Source organism: Pristiophorus japonicus, unplaced genomic scaffold, assembly GCF_044704955.1.
Source record: "Pristiophorus japonicus isolate sPriJap1 unplaced genomic scaffold, sPriJap1.hap1 HAP1_SCAFFOLD_382, whole genome shotgun sequence".
Classification (NCBI taxonomy): Eukaryota; Metazoa; Chordata; class Chondrichthyes; family Pristiophoridae; genus Pristiophorus; species Pristiophorus japonicus.
The window spans coordinates 204,405-230,547 of record NW_027253674.1 but is presented as its reverse complement, the minus strand read 5'-3'; the positions used below and the strand labels follow the sequence as shown (position 1 = coordinate 230,547).

The window sequence follows — 26,143 nt, the reverse complement described above, 5'->3', positions numbered from 1 at the left end:
AACTGGAAACAGCCAGTGTTGGCATCTTGAAGGGATGAGAGGGGAACCAGTGACCGTCGAACTGATTCCAGCCCGAGACAGCACCTGAAGGGGCGGGGAGCGAGGGGAACCAGTGAGTGCAGAACTGAAACCAGACAGATTCAGCATCTTCAGGGGAGGAAAGGAGAGACAGTTGAGAGAAGGTTCATGAGGGTGATTCCGGAGATGAGAGGGTTGACTTATAAGGAAATATTGAGTCGGGATAAATGGTTCATTCTCAGTTTGGCAATCAGTAACTAGTGGGTTCCCGCAGGGATCAGTGCTGGGACCCCAACTATTTACAATCTATACTAACAACTTGGAAGAAGGGACCAAGTTGCTGATGATACAAAGATGGGAGGAAATGCAATGTGTGAGGAGGACACACAAAATCTGCAAAACGACATTGACAGGCGACATGAGTTGGCAAAAATTTGGCAGATGGAGTATAATGTTGGAAAGTATGAGGTCATGCACTTTGGCAGAAAAAAAATCACAGAAGAAGTTATTATTTAAATGGAGAAAGATTGCCAAGTGCTACTGTACAGCGGGACCTGGGGGTACTTGTACATGAAACACAAAAGATCAGTATGCAGGTACAGCAAGTGATCAGGAAGGTCAATGGAATCTTGGCCTTTATTACAAAGGGGATGGAGTATAAAAGCTGGGAAGTCTTGCTGCAGTTGTACAGGGTATTGGTGAGGTCACACTTGGAATACTGCGAACAGTTTTTGTTTCTGTATTTACGAAAGGATATACTTGCTTTGGAAGCAGTTCAGAAAAGGTTCACAAAGTTGATTCTGGAGATGAGGGGGTTGACTTATGAGGAAAGGTTGAATATGTTGGGCCTCTACTCATTGGAATTCAGAAGATAGAAAAGTGATCTTATCGAAATATATAAGATTATGAGGGGGCGTGACAAGGTGGATGCAGAGAGGATGTTTCACTGATGGGGGAGACTCGAACTAGAGGGCATAATCTTAGAATAAGGGGCCTCCATTTAAAACTGAGATGAGGAGAAATTTCTTCTGAGGGTTGTGGATGTGTGGAATTCACTGCCTCAGAGAGCAGTGGAAGCTGGGACATTGTATAAATTTAAGACAAAAATAGACACTTTCTCAAACGATAAGGGGTTATGGGGAGCGAGCAGGGAAGGGGACCTGAGTCCATGATCGGATCAGCCACGATCGTATTAAATGGCAGAGCAGGTTCGAGGGGCCGCATGGCCTACTGCTGCTCCGATATCGTATGTTAACCAGTGAGTGCAGAACTGAACAAAGCCAGAGTCAGTGCTTTCAGGGAGGAGGCACAGAGGTTTAGGGAGGGAGTTCAGAGCTTGGGGCCTCGGCAACAGAAGACAAGGCCACCAATGGTTGGGCGATTATAATCAGGGTTGCTCAGGAGGCAGAATTAGAGGAGAGCAGACATCTCTGGGGGTTGTGGGGCTGGTGGAGATTACAGAGATAGGGAGGGGCGAGGCCATGGAGGGGTTTGTAAACAAGGATGATAATTTTGAAATCGAAGCGTTGCTTAACCGGGAGCCAATGTAGGTCAGTGAGCACAGGGGGTGATGGGTGAACGAGACTTGGTGCGAGTTAGGACACGGGCAGCCGAGTTTTGGATTAGGTGAAGATTACGTGGGGTAGAATGTGGGAGTCCAGCCAGGAGTGTGTTGGAATAGTCAAGTCTTGAGGTAACCGAGGAATGGACGAGGGTTTCAGCAGAGGGTGAGCTGAGGCAGGGATGGAGACGGACGATATTACACAGGTGGAAATAGGCGGTCTTGGTTTTCTGGGGATATGTGGTCGCAGCATTCTGGATAAGATCATCCGCCATTTTCATAGAATGAAAGCGCAGGAGACCATTCGGCCCATCGTGCCTGTGCTGGCTCTATGGTAGAGCTATCCAGTTAGTTCCACTCCCCTGCTCTTTCCCCATAGCTCTGCAAATATTGTCCCTTTAGTATTTATCCAGTTCACTTTTGAAAGCCACTATTGAATCTGCTTCCACCACCCTATCAGGCAGTGCATTCCAGATTGCAACAACTCGCTGCTTATACAATGGTTCCTCATGTCGCCTCTGCTTCTTTTGCCAATCACCTGAACTCTGTGTCCTCTGGTTACCGACCCTTCTGCCACTGGAAAGTGTTTCTCCTTATTTAATCTATTAAAACCGTTCATGATTTTGAACGCTCTATCAAATCTCCTTAACCTTTTCTGTTCCAAGGAGAATTACCGCAGCTTCTCCAGTATCTCCACATAACTGAAGTCCCTCCTCCTTCGTACCATTCCAGTAAATCTCTTCTGGTCCCTCTCTAAGGTGCAGATACCCTTCTGAAAGTGTGGTGCCCAGAATTGAGCACAATGTGTCAGCTGAGGCCTAACCAATATTTATAAAGGTTGAGCAGAACTAAACATCAAATGCTGCTATTTGTGTGATGGGGTTCAGACGGGCGAGGTTTATCCAGTCAGTTGGATGTGAGCTGAAACATGTGCACTTGGAGCGGGGAGCCAGGGAAACGCTGTGTAACCGGGCACAGACACTCTGCACAGCCCACACATCACTTGTTTCCCACTTGGCCCAGAAGGATGTATTAAATGCAACAATTCATTTGATTTGACTTTAAATAGTTTTGTTTATAAATTTAATTATGCTTCTCTAATTTTATTTCTTATATCAGATTCACGACCCCATTTTATTTCTTCCTCTGAACCCCTCAACTTAATCTGGCAGTGTAATGTTGGCGAGTGGTGATTGATTGTCATGGGAACCAACAGGAAGAGAGGTCAGAGTCCGGAGAGCCCAGGGAGCAGCATGTTCTGCAACCAATCGCGGTGCTTGAGGGATGGATCCTGAGTCAGCCTATCAGGTGAGTCTGTGTGAACCCATGTTAAACTATTCATCTTTTAAAGTTAAATCGAGATTTCTTTTGTCAGCAAAACAGTTTAACATTTGTCAGTATTTCGTTTCCCTGGAGTTCCTATAATGAGTTTCAGACACTTCAGTGCCAAGTGGACCAGGTGTTTAAAGGTGATTCATTTCCCTCATGTCGCTGTTAGTTAAAGATACAGAGATTGATTTCCCTCCATTATGCATCTTTTGTAAGTAAACAAAAATCCTTTCTGTTAGCAGTGAGTCACATTCTGCACTGGGGGAGTCGGCTGGTGGCTTCAGGCTTTAAAATTCTCATCCTCTTGTTCAAATCCCTCCAAGGCCTCGCCCCTCCCTATCTCTGTAACCTCCTCCAGCCCTCCAATCCTCTTATTAAGGAGAAACAATTTTCAGTGTCAGAAAGTTCAGTAACCAGAGGCACAGATTGAATGTGATTGGCAAATGAACCAGATGCTACATGAGGGGACTAATGAAGCAGCGAGATGTTCTGGCCTGGAACGCACTGCCTGTTCGGGTGCTGGAAGCAGATTCACTTGTAACTTTAGAAAGAGATAAACCTGAGTTGATAAAATTTTCAGCGTTATGGGGCAAGAGTAGAACAGGAGTCCCCTGAGTGCATCTCGCTTGCTCACCGGTTTTCAGTTCTGGATACTGCTGGTTTCTCTGGGGAGTGCAGCCAAAGCCATGTCCACGACACCGTGGGTGGCTCAGCTGCACAGGGTGGGGAGGAAGAAGAGTGGAAGAGCAATAGTGGGAGTGGATTTGATAGTTAGGGGAACAAACAAGCGCTTCTGCAGGCACAGGCATGATTCCAGGATGGTATGTTGCCTGCCTGGTGCCAGGGTCAAGGATGTCACTGAGTGGCTGCAGGACATTGTTGAGGGGGGAGGATGAACATCCAGAGGTTGTGGTCCATATCGGGACCAATGACATCGGTAGAAAGAGGGATGAGATCCTGCAGGCAGATTTTAGGGAGCTAGGAAAGAGATTAAAAAACAGGACCTCAAAGGTAGTAATGTCCAGATTACTCCCGGTGCCACATGCTTGTGAGTACAGAAATAAGAGGATAGAGCAGATGAATGCATGGCTGGAGTTTGGTGCAGGAGGGAGGGCTTTACAAACCTGAGGCATTGGGAGCGTTTCTGGGGGAGGTGGGACCAGTACAAGCCGGACAGGTTGCACCTCAACAGGACCGGACAATATCCTCACTGGATAGAGAGAGGGGACAGTATGGATAGAGAGAGGGAACGGTATGGATGGATAGAGAGAGATGGGAAAGTATGGATAGAGAGGGGGGACAGTATGGATAGAGAGAGGTGTTAGATCTCTTAATTTCCAATGAAATACGAACTCCGATGGTAGTTTTAACTTTTTAATCTCGGCAGAGAGCAACAAACTGCGGGCTGATTGCCAGTTTCTTTGTCTTACTGAGACACATGGTCAAAAATGGCTGTACTTTATACCTGGATCAATTTACAGAAAAAAACTCGCCTTCTTTGACCTTATTGGCTCAATTGAAAGTCTTTTAACGTTTTATTGGCTCGCTACCCAAGGTCTGAAAATGTCATGTTGATTGATGAGTTAATGCAACATGCTGAGCAGCACGTAGTAGCTTTGACTTGGGGGTCTGTAAATTTTCAAAGCCTGTCTAAATGAGCCTGTTTGAATAGTCTATCAATCCTCCCTTTGATTCTTTCACAAACTGAATCATAAAACTTCAGGTATCACTGGTTAAACATTCTACAAAATAATTTCATACATGTTAATAGAGTTTCCTTCCAAAATTTGTTAATGTGTTTCGCCACATGGTCAGACTAGTAGCTTCCACACAAATTTACACCAACCCGAGTTCCATCGTGGCCACAATGGAAGTATGGTTTTAATACATTAATGAACCTTATTCCAATTTAATCCAAATCAATATCTTAATTCAACCAGTAAACCACCTTTCCTTAAGCATAACATACTCCTGTGCCACGTACAGACGGTCTGCTGGGACCTGCAAGGTGCCTCACCTGCGGGACAGCAGCTACAGCCGCCTGGTCGCAACAACATTTAATCAACATAAACAAACAATATAAAAGTAAAACAATTACAACAAATAGAATTAAACCTTCCACCAATGAAGTTCCTATTGAACCTAGCCATTCAGTGGCTCCACTCCACAAAGTGAATGATGGGGGTTGCTTAAGTTTTTCTACCTCCTTTTGGATATGCTCCACTAAGTGGGTAATTTCTTCGGAGCTATCTGGGATATATGTGCAACACTCAGTTCCGAGTAGGGTGCAAGTACCTCCCTTTTCAGCCAGGATATAGTCAAGGGCCAGTCTGTTCTGTAGGGCTACTGTGCGGATTGCTACCAATTCTGCATTGATTTTAACTAGGGCCTCTGAGGTATCATTGGCTACCCATTCCACAACGGATGTCATGTTAATGAATTCCCTTGCCAGTTTGGCGGTCCCATACCCAGGGATCAGAATGGCAAAGAACCTCTCTGTTTCTGTGATAGCTCTCTTAGGACGGTGTAAATGGTCTGACAGTGACTTTATATGATACATGTAAGGCACAATGTCGGCTAAATAGCAGGATCCCATCCAATTCTGGGGCAGCCAAGGGTAGGCCTTGTGGCCAGACACCCAATAGGTGCCATTATACGCAATGAATGTGAGCTGTTTCTTTGTCAGCAACACTCCGGGGCCTGTCCAGGCTTTTCCATCTGTTTTATTCAGAATCCCCGTTACGTTAAAAATTCCCACATCGGTCCAGTTTGGACGGTTCCGTGGCTTGATTATATTATAATTCCGGGAGCAGTTACTATACCCCATATTTTGGCCTCCTTTGATGTTTCTAATCAGACAGACCGATTTCCCCGGTCTTCCGATTCCCATTGTATTAGTGATAACAAAAAATGGGGGCCGTTTGGAATTATTGTACCACGGTTGGTATCCCCCTTCAAAGGTAGTCAAATTGTAACCTGCTGACTTCCATTTACGTGCCCAGTTTTCCGTATCCTGAAACGCATTGCCTGTTTTATTATCCACTCAGCCATTTCCGAGATATTCAAGGGAACTGGCCTCAAGGGAATCCCTCCCTTTGAGTGAATAGGAATATGCGTACACACCCAACAACTCGAAATGTTACCTTGTTTGGCATAAATGTATGACATATATAAAAAGGTATTTACATGTAATTCCCTTGCTTACCCTACTATTTCCCTTTGGTGCAGAGGGTCGGCTAGTAAGAAGTAGGCCTATGCCTATAATACCTACAATCAATAATACAGTAAATTTATACATTTTCGCAAAAAGTAATTGTCCTTATTAGATTTCAGCTTCAGTTACAGGTGCTCGTTTAACGTGCGAAGCGAGGATCCAGGCTTTCTTTCCTTGGACTTTAACCGCTGCCTGGGTGGTCAATAACACTTGATAAGGTCCCTCCCACTTGGCACCCAAAGGTTCTTTATGCAATTTTTTTACATACACCCAGACTCCCGGGATGATGTCATGTCCTCCTTCGGGTGGATTACCCCAAGCTGCCGATACCTGTCGGGAAACAGAACTAATAGCATTGGTTAAGTTCTGACAGTATGATAAGAAAGTGTCACTCATTAAGTGAACATCAGCTTTCCGTAAATCGATAGTTCCTGGCAGCGACATGGGTCTTCCTGTTATAATTTCAAATGGGCTTAGACCTGTAGTTCTGCTCGGGGTTGCCCTAATGCTGCATAGCACTATTGGTAGTGCCTGGGGCCATGGTGTTCCTTCTTGGTGATTTGTGCTTTGTCGATGCTGGCTTTATGTCCTTTCAGCCGAAGGTGATCCAGCAAAGCTCGTAAATCTTGTTCATGCTGTTCTTCTGTGTTTGAATCGAGCAGGATATCGTCTACATATTGTTGGGGTAAGCATGTTAATTCCGCCCCTGTGTCTAAAAGACAGTCCACATCCTTATCGCCCACCCTCACAGTTATATATAGTCCATCTCCTCTCTGTTGTAATAGTGCGAGGACGGGGGCCAGGGTGGGCTCTAATTGTTTTTTGCTATCCCAAGTAACTCCTTCTGTTGTTGTATTGTCAGTCGCTTAAATGCTTCTATGAGGTCGTTATCTTGTGACAAGCCTGGCTTGTTGGCTGAATTGCGTCCTCTTCCCCAGCCACGACCTTTCTGTTTTGCCCTGCACGTCTTGGCCCAGTGACCTTCTTTCCCACAATAACGACATTTTCCGGGTAATTTTCCAAATGACTGTTTATCGGAATCCTGGGATTTCCATCCCATAGCCTGTACAGCTCGGACTTGAGCTCCCATATCCCTATCTAATTGGTTACATCGATCCACCAATGCTGCAAAGGTAGTTCCTCTACCTTCCCAGTCCGGTAACACTACCTTAAGCATTTTGGACAGTTCTGGCTTTAGACCTGCCACGAAAGCTGCTTTCAGCGGTCCAAACACTTGTTCATCCATTTCCTCATCCGTATTATTCATACCCGAATGTTCTAGCCACATGCATCTAAACCGCTCATCATACTCCAGGACCTCCTCTGTTCATTTCTGTTGGCAAACTGCAATTTTTCCCCCGTCTGTCTTAGCTGGACTGAAGGCTTGCAGCCAGTGTTTAATCGCCTCCCATCCTGCATCTAATTCGTGCTCATTCTGCCCCAAAGCTTCATCTACCTTGTCGTGCAATTTTCTTCCCTGTGTTTTTGGCACCATTATGGTCAAAATTTGCACTCCGTCCCAGGGATGAAGTTGATATATATTTCGTAAGCGGTCCAATTGGTCCCACGTTTTTACTCCCTCTTTCTTTGGATTGGCCAATTCCTTGGACCATTTATCAATTTTCTCTGGGCCTGCCGGATCATGAACTAAGTATTCTTCGTACACCCTTCTCTTTGTTTTTTTTGTTCCGCCCTCATCCGCAGTCTCTTCTGATTTGACTACAACTCATCTTTTTTTAAACGGGGCAAAGCGCACCCCTAATTCTTCATCATCCTCCGACACTGTATTGTCGGAGAATTCAGAAACCGTATCTATTCCTCGGTCGTGTCTTCGAGTTTGCGCTTTTAATTTATCCAAACATGGGTACCCTGGGAATTGATCAATACATTTTCCTTTTCCTATTACTGTCTCTTGACCTAATGATTTTTTCCATTCTTTAATTTCACCTTTAAGATCTTTAACTTCCGCTTCCAGCTTTTCAAGTTCAAGCTTTTTCTGTCGCAGCTGTGCACAAACAGCTTGTAATTGATCCTTTGTACTGGTCAGTTCTCGATCATTTTGGGAACACATTATAATTTCATTCCGGTTTCGAATCTAGCCCATAACCGCTAGGGACCATCTAGTTCACTCTTTATTTTTCATACGGATCGTTTTTCCCCAGACCCTTTTAATCTCGTCCAAGGACCATCGTCCTTTGGAGGTTCCGTACTTTTGTTCAAACTTAATACAGGTTTTAGATAAGTTGAATTGTTGCTCGATGTATTCTTTCAACTGTTCGAGAATTAAATCGAGCGAAACTTGAGGTGGTGCCTGCCCACATTTAACAGTTGTAGGCAATTCTTTGCCCTTTTCTCCTGCTGCCATTTCTTTACTGAGTCCTTTACTGGGGTCTCGAGTCGTAGGCCTGCTAGCCGATCAATAGGTCGGTGATTAATTAACTAACACACCGCCGAAGTTTAGATGTCTATGGGACCTCGAGCCGACTACCAACCGGAGGGTTCGAAAACCGGAGGCTTTCGGAATCGCGTAGAAGGAGAGGCGAATTTAGACTTTTGACCGAGGACTTTTTTTAAAAAAGAGGAGTCCTCACCTCAATGTAGGTCCGATGTCCAAAATTCAGTTTCTTTCCTCAGCGACCCTGCTCGCAGCGCCAAAATTGTTAGATCTCTTAATTTCCAATGAAATACGAACTCCGATGGTAGTTTTAACTTTTTAATCTTGGCAGAGAGCAACAAATTGCTGGCTGATTGCCAGTTTCTTTGTCTTACTGAGACACATGGTCTAAAATGGCTGTACTTTATACCTGGATCAATTTACAGAAAAGAACTCGCCTTCTTTGACCTTATTGGCTCAATTGAAAGTCTTTTAACGTTTTATTGGCTCGCTACCCAAGGTCTGAAAATGTCAAGTTGATTGATGAGTTAATGCAACATGCTGAGCAGCACGTAGTAGCTTTGACTTGGGGGTCTGTGAAGTTTCAAAGCCTGTCTCAATGAGCCTGTTTGAATACCCTATCAGAGGGGACAGTGTGGATAGAGAGAGGGGACAGTGTGGATAGAGAGAGGGGACAGTGTGGATAGAGAGAGGGGACAGTGTGGATAGAGAGAGGGGACAGTGTGGATAGAGAGAGGGGACAGTGTGGATAGAGAGAGGGGACAGTGTGGATAGAGAGAGGGGACAGTGTGGATAGAGAGAGGGGACAGTGTGGATAGAGAGAGGGGACAGTGTGGATAGAGAGAGGGGACAGTGTGGATAGAGAGAGGGGACAGTGTGGATAGAGTTTGGAAGGCAGAGGAAACAAAGGCTAGAAAATAGACAATAAGGGAGTTTGGCAGCGCTAAATGCCAGTGCCAGTGTGTTTCAATGAGATCAGTCTCATTTTTCTGAACTCCAGAGAGTATAGGCCCATTCTACACAAACTCTCATCATAAGACAGTCCTCTCATCACAGGAATCAATCTAGAAATCCTTCAATGCCAATGCAAGGAGTCCAGGGATTGAGGCAGATAAGCTGAGGGCACAGACAGACACGTGGGGGTATGATATTGTAACTATCAGTGTAACACGGCTAAAAGAACTGCAGGAATGGCAGCTCAACATTCCTGGTTACAGGGTTTTAAGACGAGATAGAAATGGGGATAAAAAAAGGAGAGCGTGCCGCAGTATTGATTAAAGAAACAATTCCAGCTGTGGGGAGGGATGATATGTTTGAAGGATCATCAAATGAGGCCACATGGGAGAAGTGAAGAACAAAAAAAGGGGCGATCACACTGCTGTGGATGTACTATAGACCCCCAAACAGTCAGAGGGAGATAGAAGAGCAAATATGTTGGCACATTTCTGATACGTGCAAAAATAATAGGGCAGTAATAGTCGGGGATTTCAACTACCCAAATATTAACTGGGATAGAATTAGTATGAAAGATATAGAAGGAGCAGAATTCTTAAAATGCATTCAGGAGAACGTTTTTAGCCATTACGTAGCAAGCCCAACAAGAGAGGGGGTGGTTCTGGACTTAGGTTTAATGAATGAAGTTTGGGCAGGTAGAAGGGGTATCAGTGGGAGAGTATTTTGGTGCTGGTGATCATAATTCAGTTAGATTTAGGGTCGTTATGGAAAAGGACAAAGATGGACCAGGAATAAAAGTTCTCAATTGGGGTAAAGCTAATGTTACGAAGCAGAGATGTGATTTAACCAAAGTGGACTGGAAACAGCTACTTGAAGGTAAATTAGTGTCAGAGCAGTGGGAGACATTCAAGGAGGAGATGGAGAGGGTTCAGAGCAAGTATGTTCCCTTAAGATAAAGGGTGGGACTAATAAATCTAGAGCCCCTTAGATGTCAATATTAGAATATCAGAGATAGGAGCAGGAGTAGGTCATACGTCCCCTCGAGCCTGCTCCGCCATTCAACAAGATCATCGCCCTCAACTCCACTTTCCCACCTGATCTCCATATCCCTTGATTCCCCGAGAGTCCAAAAATCTATCCATCTCAGCATTGAATAGACTGAGCATCCACAGCCCTCTGGGGCAGAGAATTCCAAAGATTCACAACCCTCTGAGTGAAGAAATTTCTCATCTCTGTCTTAAATGGCCTGCCCCTTATCTTGAGCCCCCGAGTTCTAGTCACTCCAGCCCGGGGGAATCGAGCTCTCAGCATCTACCCTGTCAATACCCTTCAGAATCTTGTATGTTTCAATGAGATCCCCTCTCATTCTTCTAAACTCCAGAGAGTATAGGTCCATTCTACACAATCTCTCATCGTAAGACAGCTCTCTCATCCCAGGAATCAATCTTGTGAACCTCCATTGAACCATCTCCAAAGCAAGTATATCTTTCCTTTGATAAGGAGACTGAAACTGCCCAGTACTCCAGGTGTCGTCTCACCAAGGCCCTGTACAATTGCAGCAATAGATCCTTACTCTTGTACTCCACCCCCTTACTGCTTGCTGTACCTGCATGCTCGCTTTCTGTGTTTCTTGCACAAGGACACCCAAATCTCTCTCAACACCAATATTTAAAGTTTCTTACCATTTAAAAGATAGTCTGTTTTTCTATTCTTCCTACCAAAGTGAATAACCTCACATTTCCCGACATTATACTCAATCTGCCACCTTACTGCCCATTCACATCGTCTATCTATATATCTTTGCACTCTTGTGTTCTACTCACAGCTTACTGTCTCACCGAGCTTTGTATCGTCAGCAAATATTACACTGGGTCCCTTTATCTAGGTCATTAATATAGATTGTAAATAGCTGAGGCCCCAGCACTGATCCTTGCTGCACCCCACGAGTTACAGCCTGCCGGAAGCCCCGCCCCTCACACACTCCAATTGGTTGGAGGACCAACCGCACATTCGGTCCTCCAGCCCCGCCCCGCTCTTCCTATTGGTGGGGAGCTGCCGTCAATCACCCGGGCAGCGTGAGCTGAGCATGTGCAGGCCCCGGGCCCAGATATAAACCGGGGAACATTCTCCCCACACCGGGGGATATATAAACCAGGGAACATTCTCCTCACACCGGGGTGGGGGGGATATAAACCGGGGAACATTCTCCCCACACCGGGGGGGGTGATATAAACAGGGGAACATTCTCCCCACACCTGGGGGGAGGGATATAAACCGGGGAACATTCTCCCCACACCGGTGGGGGGGGATATAAACCGAGGAACATTCTCCCCACACCGGGGGGGGGGATATAAACCGGGGAACATTCTCCCCACACCGGGGGGGGGGATATAAACCGGGGAACATTCTCCCCACACCGGGGGATATAAACCGGGGAACATTCTCCCCACACCAGAGGGGGGGGGGATATAAACCGGGGAACATTCTCCCTACACCGGGAGGGGGGGGGTGATATAAACCAGGGAACTTTCTCCCCACACCCGGTGAGGATATAAACCGGGGAACATTCTCCCCACACCGGGGGAGGTGGTGATATAAACCAGGGAACATTCTCCCCACACCGGGGGTGGGGGGGATATAAACCGGGGAACATTCTCCCCCTGCCTGCCGGGTCCTGGGTCCGTTCCAGCCCGAAGGAGCGGTCAGTGCATGCGCTGTGTCTGCGTCAAACTCTCGGAGCGTCTGTAAATCAACGAGAAATAGTAATGGACCAGGGAGCGTCTGTAAACGAAGGAGCAATGGTGACTGAGCAGGGAGCGCCTGTAAAGAATTCTCGAATCACAGAATTTTGCAGCACAGAATGGGGCCATTCGGCCCATCGACTGCGCCGATAATTTCGGGGAGCAATCCGGTTATCCCGCTTCCCCCGCCCTTTCCCCAAATCCCTGCAATATAATTCTGCTTCAAGTCTTTGTCCAGTTCACTTTTGAAGGCTACTATTGACTCTGTCTCCACCGCTCCGTCAGGCAGTGCATTCCAAACCCTAACCACTCCTTGTGGGAAAATGGTTTTCCTCATGTGACCTCTGTTTTTGCCAATCGCCTCAAATCTGTGCCCTCTGGTTATCAGTGTTAGAAACAGTTTCTCTATTTATTCTATCTCATCTTCATGATTTTTAACACCTCTATCAATTCTCGTCTTAGCCTTCTCTGCCCCAAGGAGAACAATCCCAGCTTCTCCAGTCTCCACATAAATGAAGTTCCTCATCCCTGGCACCATTCCAGTAAATCTCTTCTGTCCCCTCTCCAAAGCCTTTGTGTCCTTCCTGAAGTGTGCCCAGAATTGGAACCAATCCTCTAGCTGGGGTCGAGCTAGTGTTTTATATCGCTTTAGCATAACTTCCCGGCTTTAGTACTCTGTGCCTCGATTTATAAAGCCCAGGATCCTTTACGCTTTATTAACAGCTTTGTTAACCTGTCCTGCGACCTTCAAAGATTTATTAAAATCTTTAAATATTTCAAAAAATGTAGCAGAAATGGAGAGTGGTCAGGGAGCGTCTGTAAAGGAAGGAGAAATGGAGAGTGGTCAGGGAGCGTCTGTAAAGGAAGGAGAAATGGAGAGTGGTCAGGGAGCGTCTGTAAAGGAAGGAGAAATGGAGAGTGGTCAGAGAGCGTCTGCAAAGGAAGGAGAAATGGTGACTGGGCACGAAGGCTCAATTTTAAAATTCTCATCCTTGTTTTCAAATCCCTCTGTGGCCTCGCCCCTCCCTATCTCTGTAACCTCCTCCAGCCCTACAACCCTCCAGGATTTCTGGCCTCCTACACATTCCTTGTTTTAATCACACCACCATTGCTGGCCATGCCTTCAGCTGCCTAGGCCCTAAGCTCCAAAATTCCCTCCCTCTTCCTTTAACACCCTAAGAACGTAAGAAATAGGAGCAGGAGTAGGCCATTTGGCCCCTCGAGCCTGCTCCGCCATTCCATAAGATTATGGCTGATCTGATCATGGACTCAGCTCCACTTCCCTGCCCGCTCCCCATAACCATTTACTCCCTTATTGTTCAAAAATCTGTCTATCTCAACCTTAAATATATTCAATGACCCAGCCTCCACAGCTCTCTGGGGCAGAGAATTTCACAGATTTACAACCCTCTGAGAGAATAAATTTTTCCTCATCTCAGTGCTAAATGGGCGGTCCCTTATTCTAAGACTATGTCCTTTACTTTTAGTTTCCCCTATGAGTGCAAATATCCTCTCTGAATCCACCTTATCGAGCCCCCTCATTATCTTGTATGTTTCAATAAGATCACCTCTTATTCTTCTGAACTCCAATGAGTATAGGCCCAACCTATTCAACCTATCTTCAGAAGACAACCTCCTCATATCCGGAATCAACCTAGTGAACCTTCTCTGACAGCCTCCAATGCAAGTATATCCCTCCTTAAATAAGGAGACTAAAACTGTACGCAGTACTCCAGGTGTGGCCTCACCAATACCCTGTACAGTTGTAGCAGGACTTCTCTGCTTTTATACTCTATCCCCCTTGCAATAAAGGCCAACATTCCATTTGCCTTCCTGATTACTTGCTGTACCGACATACTAACTTTTTGTGTTCCATGCACAAGGACCCCCAGGTCTCTCTGTACTGCAGCACTTTGCAATTTTTCTTCATTTAAATTGTAATTTGCTTTTCTATTTTTTCAGCCAAAAGTGGATAACCTCACAGTTTCCCACATTATACTCCATCTGCCAAATTTTTGCCCGCTCATTGAGCCTTTGCAGATTTTTTGTGTCCTCCTCACAATTTGCTTTCCCATCCATCTTTGTATCATCAGCAAACTTGGCTACATTACACTCTGTCCATTCATCCAAATCATTAATATGGATTGTAAATAGTTGAGGACCCAGCACCGATCCCTGCGGCACCCCACTAGTCACTGTTTGCCAACTGGAAAAAGACCCATTTACCCTGACTCTGTGTTTTCTGTTAGTTAGCCAATCCTCTATCCATGCTAATATATTACCCCCAACCCAGTGAGCTTTTATCTTGTGCAGTAACCTCTTATGTGGCACCTTATTGAATGCCTTCTGGAAATCCAAATACACCACATCCACAGGTTCCCCCTTATCCATCCTGCTCGTTACATCCTCAAAGAACTCCAGCAAATTTGTCAAACCTGATTTCCCTTTCATAAAACCATGCTGACTCTGCTTGATTGAATCATGCTTTTCCAAATGTCCCATTACTGCTTCCTTAATAATGGACTCCAACATTTTCCCAACGACAGATGTTAGGCAAACTGGTCTGTAGTTTCCTGCTTTTTGTCTGCCTCCTTTTTTAAATAGGGGCGTTACATTTGTGGTTTTCCAATCTGTTGGGACCGCCCCAGAATCCAGGGAATTTTTGTAGATTAAAACCAATGCATCCACTCTGCAGCCATTTCTCTTAGGACCCTGGGATGTAAGGCATCAGGTCCGGGGACTTGTCCGCCTTTAGTCCCATTTCATTAGTGACAGTGATTGTATTAAGTTCCTCCCTATCTATCGCCCCTTGAATATCCACTATTGGGATGTTTTTAGTGTCTTCTACCGTGAAGACCGATACAAAATATTTGTTCAATGTCTCTGCCATTTCCCTGTTCTCCATTATTAATTCCCCAGTCTCATCCTCCAGGGGACCAACATTTACTTGAGCCACTCTTTTCCTTTTTAACCCTCTTTAAAATGTGCCTCTTTGACCCTCGGTGTCAAATTCTATCTGATAATGCTCCTGTGAAGCACCAGGGGCCATTTTACAGAGTTATTTCAAGGCTGAGATAGATACATTTTTGGCGTTTTAGGGAATCAAGGGATATGGAGATCGGGCGGGAAAGTGGAGTTGAGGTTGATGATCAGTCATGATTTTATTGAATGGTGGAGCAGGCTCGAGGGGCCGTATGGCCTATTCCTGCTCATAACTCTTATGTTCTTAAAGGCTCTATATAAATGAAAGTTGTTGTTGTTGATAAAGGAAGGAGAAATGGTGATGGGTGAGGGAGAGCATTTGATCAGAACTGGCAGATATGGCAGATGGACAGCTTATAGGGAGCGATAGAGTGAGGGAAAGGAGAGAGAGAGAGAGAGAGACCATGTACACAAGAAATGAACTGTAAAGTTGGGTGGGGAAGAAGAGGTGGGGAAGTGACAGCAGACAAAAGGAGGCACAATGGGAGAAGGGAGAGTAATAAAAGACACATAGAAAATAAAAACACTTGCATTTATTTCGCACCTTTCACCACCACCAGATGCCCCAAAGTACTTTACAGTCAATTAACTTATTTTTGAAGTGTAGTCAATATCGTAATGTAGGAAACGCAGCAACCAATTTACAATGTGATAATGACCAGATAATCTGCTTCACTGATGTTAAGGGAAAATATTGGCCAGGACATCGGGGGTAACTCCCCTGTTCTGCTTGAAATAGTGCAATGGGATCTTTTACGTCCACCTGAGGGAGCAGACGGGGCCTCGGTTTAACATCTTATCCAAAAGACAGCACCTCCGACAGTACAGCAGTCCCTCAGCACTGCACTGGAGCATCAGCCGAGAGTTTTGTGTTCATGTCTCTGGAGTGCGACGTGAACCCACAACCTTGTGACCCAGAGGCAAGTGTGTTACCCACTGAGTCACAGCTGACACAAATACTGACATAGTTAGAGCAGGTTAGCTCAGTTGGAGATGTTAGATGATGCATTTATCAATGCTTAGATATTTTGTCTATTCCTCAAAATCAGTAACATTTTGGAACGTCCAGGTCAAGGTTCACAGATTAACAATAAGAAATAGGAGCAGGAGTAGGCCATTGGATCCCTCGAGCCTGCTCTGACATTCAATAAAATCATGGCTGATCTGATCTTGACCTCAACTCCACTTTCCTGCCTGCTCCCCATAACTCTTGACTCCCTTATAATTCAAAAATCTGTCTATCTCCCCTTTAAATATATTGAATGACTCAGCCTCCACAGCTCTCTGGGGGAGAGAATTCCAAAGATTCACGACCCTCAGAGAAGAAATTCCTCCTCAAATCCGTTTTAAATGGGCGACCCCTTATTCTGAAACTATGCACCCTAGTTCTAGATTCCCCCACGAGGGGAACATCCTCTCTGCATCTACCCTGTCAAGCCCCCTCAGAATCTTACACGTTTCAATAAGATCACCTTTCATTCTTCAAAACTGCAATGAGTACAGGCCCAACCTGCTCAATCTTACTTAAGACAACCCCTTCATCTCAGGAATCAACCTCTTGAACCTTCTCTGAACTGCCTCCAATGCAAGTATAGCCCTCCTTAAATAAGGAGACCAAAACTGTATGCAGTACTCCAGGTGTGGTCTCACGAACACCCTGTACAGTTGCAGCAAGACTTCTCTACTTTTATACTCCATTCCCCTTGTAATAAAGGCCAACATTCCATTTACCTTCCTGATTACTTGCTGTACCTGCATGCTAACTTTTTGTGTTTCATGCACAAGGACCCCCAGATCCCTCTGTACCGCAGCATTTTGTAGTCGCCATTTAAATAATAATTTGCTTTTTTATTCTTCCAAACAAAGTGCATAACCTCACATTTTCCCTCATTATATTCCATCTGCCAAATTTTTGCCCACCAACTGAGCCTGTCCATAACCCTTTGCAGATTCTTTGTGTCCTCCTCACAACTTGCTTTCCCACCTATCTTTGTATCAGCAGCATATTTGGCCGCAGTGCACTCCGTCCCTTCATCCAAGTCATTAATATAGATTGTAAATAGTTGAGGCCCCAGCAATGATCCCTGTGGCACCCCACTAGTTACAGTTTGACAACCTGAAAATGACCCATTTATCCCGACTCTCTGTTTTCTGTTAGTTCGCCAATCCTACATCTCTGCTAATATATTACCCCCAACCCTGTGAGCTCTTATATTGTGCAGTAACCTTTTATCTGGCACCTTATCGAATGACTTCTGGAAATGCAAATACACAACTGCTACTAGTTATTCTTCATCCACCCTGCTCATTACATCCTCAAAGAACTCGAGCAAATTTGTCAAACCTGATTTCCCTTTCATAAAACCATGCCGTCTCTGCTTGACTATTATGATTTTCGAAATGTCCTGCTACTATTTCTTTAATAATGGACTCCAGCATTTTCCCAATGATAGATGTTAGGCTAACTGCTCTATAGTTTCCTGCTTTCTCTCTCCCTCCCTCCCTTGTTGAATAGGGGTGTTGCATTTGAGGTTTTACAATCCACTGGGACCTTGCCAGAATCCAGGGAATTTTGGTCGATTACAACCAATCCATCCACTTTCTCTGCAGCCACTTCTTTTAAGACCCCAGGATGCAGGCCATCGGGTCCAGGGGACGTCCACCTTTAGTCCCAATAGTTTGTCCAGTACTTTTTCTCTTGTGATAGTGATTGTTTTAAGTTCCTCACTCCCTGTGACCCCTTGATTATCTATTATTATTATTGGGATGCTTTTAGTGTCTTCCACCGTGAAGACCACACAAAATATTTGTTTAAAGTCTCTGCCATTTCCCTGTTTCCCATTGTTAATTCCACGTCTCATCCTCTAAGGGACCAATGTTTATTTTAGCTATCTCTTCCTTTTTATATATCTGTAGAAGCTCTGATTGTATTTATATTTCTTGCCAGTTTACTCTCAATCTACCTTCTCCCTCTTTATTATTTTTATAAAGTCAAGACTTAAAATCACACAGCAGAAGGAAAGAATGTTCCATAGAAGCTAGAATTGTCTCTTCTGAATTTCGATCCTGTACTTACAGTGATGACTTTTGTAAACTCCTTTTGAAGGGTGTTAGAAGGGGAGGATTTGAAGAAGGGAAACTCAAACTAAACGTCACGTCAAGATCAGATAGAGTCACTCGATTCATCAGGACTTGAATATCATCGGCTTTTGAATGTGGAAGGAGAAATGTTTGTTTATTCTGTCTGTGGGGAAAGATTACAAACATCAATGTGACTGAAAAAGCACTGAGACACACACACCCGAGTGAGAGTGTTTCAGTGCACTGATTGTGGAAAGAGCTTTAACCAGTTACACAGCCTGAAAAACCATCGTACCATTCACAGCGGGGAGAAACAGTAAACGTGTTGTGTGTGGAGGAGGCTTCAACTGATCATCCAACCTGGAGAGACGGAAGCACACCCGCACCACGGAGAAACCATGGAAATGTGGGGACTATGGGAAGGGATTCAGCTGCCCGTCTGCGCTGAAAATTCATCAACACAGTCACACTGGGGAGAGGCCGTTCACCTGCCCCGTGTGTGGGAAGCGATTCACTCAGTCATCCAGCCTGGTGAAACACCAGCTTGTTCACACTGGGGAGAGGCCGTTCACCTGCTCTGAATGTGGGAAGGGATTCACTCAGTCATCCGACCTGCTGAAACACCAGCTTGTTCACACTGGGGAGAGGCCGTTCACCTGCTCTGAATGTGGGAAGGGATTCACTCAGTCATCCGACCTGCTGATACACCAGCGAGTTCACACTGGAAAGACGCCATTCACCTGCTCTGAATGTGGGAAGGGATTCACTCAGTCATCCGACCTGCTGATACACCAGCGGGTTCACACCGGCGAGAGGCCGTTCACCTGCTCAGAGTGTGGGAAGCGATTTATTCATTCATCCAGCCTGGTGATACACCAGCGAGTTCACAAGTGACTGCAGGGGTTGGATTCTGCTATCATTGCAGCTGTTAATCACATCCCGACTGAATCGTGTCCATTCCGACAGTTGAAGTTTGTTTCTGATGATAATAACCCTAGAACTGGGCTGGAATATAATATTTTGATGTTTCAATAACAGAGTGTGTCGGTATTTAATGTTCCAAGATAAGAGGAGACTAATTGATGTCCTGTTACTGACTGCACCATTTTGGGGCCTTTTCTCCTTTCTAACTCTGGATTATTTCAGTTCTCATACCTTCGGTTTCTCTCGTGGACAAATGCCAGTTCCCCTTACCTTCCAGAGTGCCTCTCCTAGCCTTGGTATTGAGGGATGGTGTCGGTAACATGCCTGGGAGCCCTGAACACAAAACCCAGTCTGTGAATCACTTTCAGATACTGGACTTAGCGTGTGCCCCACAGCATCTCTCTCACCTTCGATGTGTGAATGGAGCATCACGCCTGCAAACCTGGGTTCAATTTAAATTTGAATTTATTCAGGAAATGTATTTAAGAAAATACAGATCACATCAAATAATTGCCAACGTTTTCGAGTCAACAAGATGAACAAGTAAATACATCCAGGCCCAATATTCCAGCTCTACATTCACAGGAGAAAGTCTGTTATCAAACTCCTCGAGTAGACAGAATAGAGAAAAATGCTAACTCTAAGTATATCTAGCCTCGGTTTTAAAAATCTTTCAAATCCCGACTGATACAATCTGGCGTTTTCCTTTCAGTTGAAGTGAATGGAAGATGAGAGGGGTGTTGGCATCCGGAACTCGGTTAATTCAGCTTCTGAAAGGTGTTCATTCCATATCGGGGAAAATGTGGTTGTTATCATTAGAGAGAGATTTCACTGAGCAGCAGTTGGTGTTTGCAACCAACTGGCCGTGGATATTTTCATCATAGAATGTTTAGATTAGAAATATTATTTTAGAATAAGAAGAGTTCAAGGACTAGTGGTTTGTGCTTGTCACAGGAAGACCAGTGCTTCGAACATTGTTGATGTATATTGAAGAAAATGCAGACTCGTGTCTCTGGACTATACCGTAGCCAAAGACTACCATATTCGGCAATGCCAGTTCCAGTTGGATAAGAGGTTGATGGCATAGCAAAAGATCCAGCAGTTAAAACAAAATTATCTCCAGTTATCTGCAGACATCGAATGTCGCAGCATGCTGACAAAGTTGTACTTAAGAATTTAAAGTATTGAGTTAAATTATTGGGATTGATTGTTATTGAATTGAATTGTTATAGAATGGAAAAGTGGTGAAGTTATGCTAAACTTGTATTGAACCTTGGTTAGACTTTGTGTGTGCAATTCTGGTCACCATATTACAAAAAGGATATGGAGGCACTGGAGAGGGTGCAGAGAAGATTTACAAGAATGACACCAGAAAGGCGATCGTATACCTATCGGGAAAGGATGGACAGGCCAGGTCTCTTTTCTCTTGAAAAAAGAAGGCTGAGGGGTGAGCTTATGTCTTTAAAATGATGAAAGGTTTTGATAGAGTAGATACAGTGTTTCCACTTGTGGGGACCAGCATAATTAGAGGTCATCAACATAAGATAGTCACCAAGAAATCAAATAGGGAATTCAGAAGAAACCTCTACCCAGAGAGTGGTGAGAATGGGCAACTCGCTGCCACAGGGAGGGGTTGAAGCGAATAGTATCGATGCATTTAAGGGAGGCTAGACAAGTATATGAGGGAGAAGGGAATAGAGGGTTATGCGGATATATTTAGATGAGGAAAGAAGGGAGGAGTCTCGAGAGGAGCATAAACGCCGGCATGGACTGGTTGGGCCGAATGGCCTGTTTCTGTGTCGTATATCCGATGTAATACTATTGTCCAGGACACACTGCTCGAAGGGGAAGATAAATGACTTGCATCCAAACGCAATTGTTACTTTTGTCTTCTTTGTAAAATGACAAAGTCTGGGCATAATTTGTTTGTGAAATTAAAATTGATTTTATATATATATAAAGATATATATATATATTGCTAAGCATCGCTGGTCAAACACATGGGAAGGAAAATTTAGCTGAAAATTGAGATAATTAAGTTTTATTTTTGAAAAAGTCCCGTCTCTGCGGTTCTGTCCAAACTATGTATTCAGAAATAAGTTTTTGGGGGCGACTGTTATGCTAAAGGTAACTAACATCCTTCCTCTTGGAGACTGAATTGCTCTCTGGCGTATTTTGGAGAATAAAAGGTCCAAGAAGAGGTTTGGTTAAATAAAATTAAACAAAGAAACTGGGTCAAAACTTGGGCCAAGTGGGAATGTTTGATCGATGTTTAAAGACAGTATGACTATATTGTATTAGACAGTAAAGTTCCTCCGGGCTCATGAATGAAATGGTGAACACTGTATAAAATGTAATGAGAGGAAATGAGTGAGGATATAAGAGGAAAACAGGAAAGTTACACCTCCAAATAGCAATGTTTCTTCACTCATTGTTCCTGGGCGAATTGTCATAAATCACCTGGGTACAATCTGGTGTTAATGTAAAGTTTTGTTGAAGTCAGGGAAGTGTAGGAAATTGCTAAGATTTCTCTGTGAGATGTTTGTGTCATTGCCTACATTGAACAATAAGAAAACTGAATTTGATCACCTGGCCACAACCGAGACATCGGGACCGTGCAGAGGGAGATGAGCAAAGATCTTCAGACACCCCACGATCTTTTGATAAGATCACCTCAAATGGCTTGGATCAGATGTCACACGTGACATGATACTGGGATACCGCTGCGTGTGTGTGTGTGAACGAGTCTCAGACATGCTCAGTTAACGACAACTGCACAACATGAAATGGCTAATGTGGCTCAGGAGAGTGAGAGAACTTTTTAAACCGTCAAGGTCGTGACACATTCTCCATAGAGAAACCGAATTTGAAATAATCCGGATAGAGTTAAACACACTGCTACCTGTCAGAGGCATTAGAATTTATAGTGGCGAAAATGCTGATCAAATTAGGATTTCCTTACAGCTAGAATGGTCATCAGTTTCAAGCCTCCACTAAGTACTGAACAAAGGAAGCTTGTAGAGAGGCTAAAAACAAAAAAAGTCAGCCTGTCTCTGTCTGGACAAGGTGGCCATGGCTGTGTACAGATCAGCTACAAGCTGAAGGTGGGAGATAAGGAGGCCAGACATTACAGGCTCCATAACAAAACATGGATCCAAGTGAGAGGCGATCTCCAGGAGGAAGCAGAGGACCTCAAAAGGGTTAGATTTGGAATCCGTGATAAACCGAGGCAGAGACCCTCAAAAGCATAATTTTGGTGGCAATAGAGAAAGAACCCTAAAGCCTGCTCCTTGGGAAGATTGGGAGACCAGGAAGACTCCCCTGAACCAGGTGGGTTGGGGTACATCCTGACCCCAAACACTAAATTAATAGTGTTCACTTAAAGAGTTAGTATCACTCCAGGACAAAAAGTAATTCAAGACCATTATAAAATACTTCAATACAAACTAAAAAAGTAATGACGGCGGGTTATTTTAAAGTAAGAAATGTCGTATGTTGATCAGTAATGTTAACTATTGGTTTGCCAAGTACAAATGCTGATAGTGATCATCATATGTGGGACTTAAATAAAATGACATCCCACCTCACAAAAAGAACTCGACCTGTCCCATCCAGTAAAAGAACCCACATTTAATGGACCAGAAGTAACTGAATCAGGAAATGTATTATATAACAATGTGCGTTTTTAAATTGTTCATTGAAATCAAAAGATTTAAACATGAGCTTGAATCTATCAACTAGATTATGTGAAGGGAGATATTCACAGTTAATAGACAAAATTGGAAGAGAATTAGGAAAGGATGTGTTAGTAAAGAATAGAAAACAGGATCCAATGGATGAGGAAGATGGGGAACACCAGGAGAATCAGTTTAAATCGCAAGGAAAGTGAGAGCTGACAGAATAGCTCAGAATAGGAGCCACAGCAAGGTTAGCAGGAGTAAACAGAATAGATATAGAATGTGAATGGGAACACGATGTGTCTTACTGGTGGTATTGTGTGTAGCCTCTGTGACATTTATGATGAATGTGGTACAGAAGGGACTAGACAAAGAGAGAGAGTAATCAAATCCCTTTTTTTATTCATGAAGGACAACTGAGAAAATGGTTTAGGGGAATAAAATCATAGGCTTTGATGTGATGCAGCCAATAGGAATGGGGATTTTTCCCCTAGGGAAGGAGAAAGAAGTGAAGATATTAGACCAGTGGGATTGGTCTTGCCTTTGCTGAGGAAAAATGGAAATGAAACGAAACCTTGGACGGTGTATAGGGTAGAATCGTTTGCAAGGGTGGAAGACTGAGTTAGGTCCGATCCATAAACAGTATGAGGAATATCCAAGATATCTGATTCAGAAGGGAGGAACTTGGATAGCACCAGATATGCAGTGTTGTACGCTGAAAGGAGCAACATGGCTGTAGCCTTGACGGGAAGGAGGTAATCTGTACAAAGAATTAGAAAGGGTAAGCTGCAGGACAAGTTATAATGAACCACAGAAGGCTGAAGACCAAGGGTGGGATAGGTGTATTGCTTGAAAAAGAAGGAATACAACTAAAGGGAGAGTGTATCCCAGCGATCGTTCGAGGAAATATACGGCGTATGACCTGAAGCATGACATGGTAATAACACAGTGTAGCTGGTATTGATTGTGTGTAGTGCAAGCAAGAAGGAATTCAAGCTAAAAATTGGGGTGGGACCCCAGGATCCTAGGAAAACTGGCCAGTGGGATAAAATGTTCGCTGAAATAAATGGAAAATTAATAAAAGAAAAGAAAAATGTTGGAAAAGCAAATTGAATTTACAAAGGACAGTTTGTTTTTACCAAAAGATACAAATGTGAACTTGAAAGCTGCAGCAGCGAGAAAGAGAAACAAAGATGTTGAGGAAAATGGACTGGAGGAAGATCATCAAATTACAAAACCTCATTTGAAGAAACGAGATTTAAATTGGTTGTGAAAAAAATATTGGTTTAAATATAAAAACTTACGAGTTAAACCCGACAAAGCTTTGTGCTGAGAAAGAGAAACAACGATGTTTAACTATGGACTGGAGTAAGGTCATCAAAAAATGATTAAGTTCGGATTCAAAAGGGGGAAAAGTAGTAAGCTCGGCGAACTCAGCACAGAAAGAAAAAACTGGGAGTTACAGAATTCTTAAAAACGATGGACCGGCACCGAAGTTTAGATTTTGTGCCGAGGGAAATAAAACACAAGATTTGCTCAGTGAACGGGATCGTAAAAAACCCAAACTGCTGGAATGTATATAGATTGCATGGAAATTGGATTTCTGTAAACAGAATAGCTATTAAAAATGTGTGGTCTCGCTTTAAATCAATGAAAAACTCGTTGGCAAGGATTTGAATTGGATGTGTAAAGAAATTGGAGTTTAATCTAAAATGCTGCCTTTCCCACTGAGAAGGTTTATTATGACAAATTTACTAATAATTTCTGCTATTTTAACGGATTCCTAATTTCTTATCAAGTTTTGAAAGCACAAAGACTTGGGGAAATATTTTCAGATGAATACCCGAAGTCACGTAATGACGTCAGACCTTCTTACAAACCTGTAGTGGAGTTTACCCATTCCATTGAAAGCTGTTTTATTTATACTGGACATTATCAGTTTGGATTTCTTAATAAAAGAAAGAAGACTCACCCGACAGACAGAGGACATGGTGGGATAGTCAGAATAAAAATAAAACAAAGAAAGCCTATGCAATAATACTTGCCTGCTACAGAGGACAGATAGATACTGAAACAAAACAAATTCAAGAGTTAGAAGCTGAAATAAATAAGCTGGAAGAGATAAAGGCAGGACCAGACGGATAGTGCAGTGCACTATCTCTACGGTGTACCCCACGGTGGGTAAGTGTAGTCCACAACCCCAACCTAACAGTCAATCAGACAGGGATAATGACTGCAGAGTAGAGGGGCCCCAGCACATGATAATGGCTATTTATCAGTGACACCGATACGCACCACCACCATTCGCTCCAGCGGATGTAGAGCAGCCCACATTACCAAACAGGAGGTGCCCCTCAGCCCACAGGAGACAAATTATATTGAATAAGTTACCAACCGCTGAAGCAAAATAGTAGAAATACAGAATTCTGACAAAAGTTTGGAGTAGAATATTTTGACTCAAAAGGCAGGGAAAAGAGTTGGGGAGTACGGGGAACGAAATTGGTTTGAATATAAAAACCACTTTGGGGCTGATGACCGCAACAGAAGTGATGCAGCATTCTTGAAAATGTTTAAGGATAGACTATGAAAGGCACATCAAAAGATAATTAAGTGAGCATTTAACATTGGAGATGATTATGATGAAACTTTGGAATGGGCAGAACATGCAGAGGAGTTCAAGTTCGAACAAAGGGATAAAAGAGCAAAAATAACAGCTACAGCAGTCGCAGGCGAGACGAAGGAGGAAGAGACGCACTCCCGCGCAGCTCACCTGATATGCTTGAACTGCAATCAGGAAGGCAACTTCAGTCGGGATTGCCTGTAGAAAAGCAGAGGTTATGGAAATTCTAAAGGGAGATGTCCAAATTGTGGTAAACTTGGACATTTGGCCAAAGATTGCTGGAGTAATGGGGGAGGCGCAGGAAGGCGAGGCCACCAACAGGCAAAGAAGGGAACACCATTAACCAGGGAAGATCAGCTGGACATGCTCAGACAGGTACCAGCACCACTGGTACCACTGCCACCACTGCCCCAACCCGAGAACACCCAATAACCAACTTAGATTTGCCCCTGAGCCATAGGACCGTCAACTTACAAATAGAGGGTGGGGGATACCAGAAAGCAACCCTAAGTGAGATGGTGTTGTTAGAAGTACAGAGGTAATGCTACCTGCTCAGTTTTGGTGCTGTCAGAATACAGAAGACAACATATTGGGCATCGATACATTAAGGGAGATAGGGGTACTGATAGATCTTCAGCATAGCCGGA

The 26,143-nt window shown here is 44.1% G+C and overlaps 1 long non-coding RNA gene across 2 annotated transcripts in view; it reads left to right on the top strand.

The window, feature by feature from the left end:
* The window catches only part of LOC139250479 (uncharacterized), a 58,645-nt gene that overhangs the window by 10,445 nt on the left and 22,057 nt on the right, over nt 1-26,143 (top strand). The window contains exons 3-4 of one of the 2 annotated variants that reach the window (XR_011591310.1): nt 2,699-2,887; nt 18,301-18,434. This is a non-coding gene — a long non-coding RNA (uncharacterized lncRNA). Of the gene's footprint in view, nt 1-2,698; nt 2,888-18,300; nt 18,435-26,143 lie in introns of those variants that run through there. The other variant, XR_011591311.1, reaches the window with a different exon arrangement.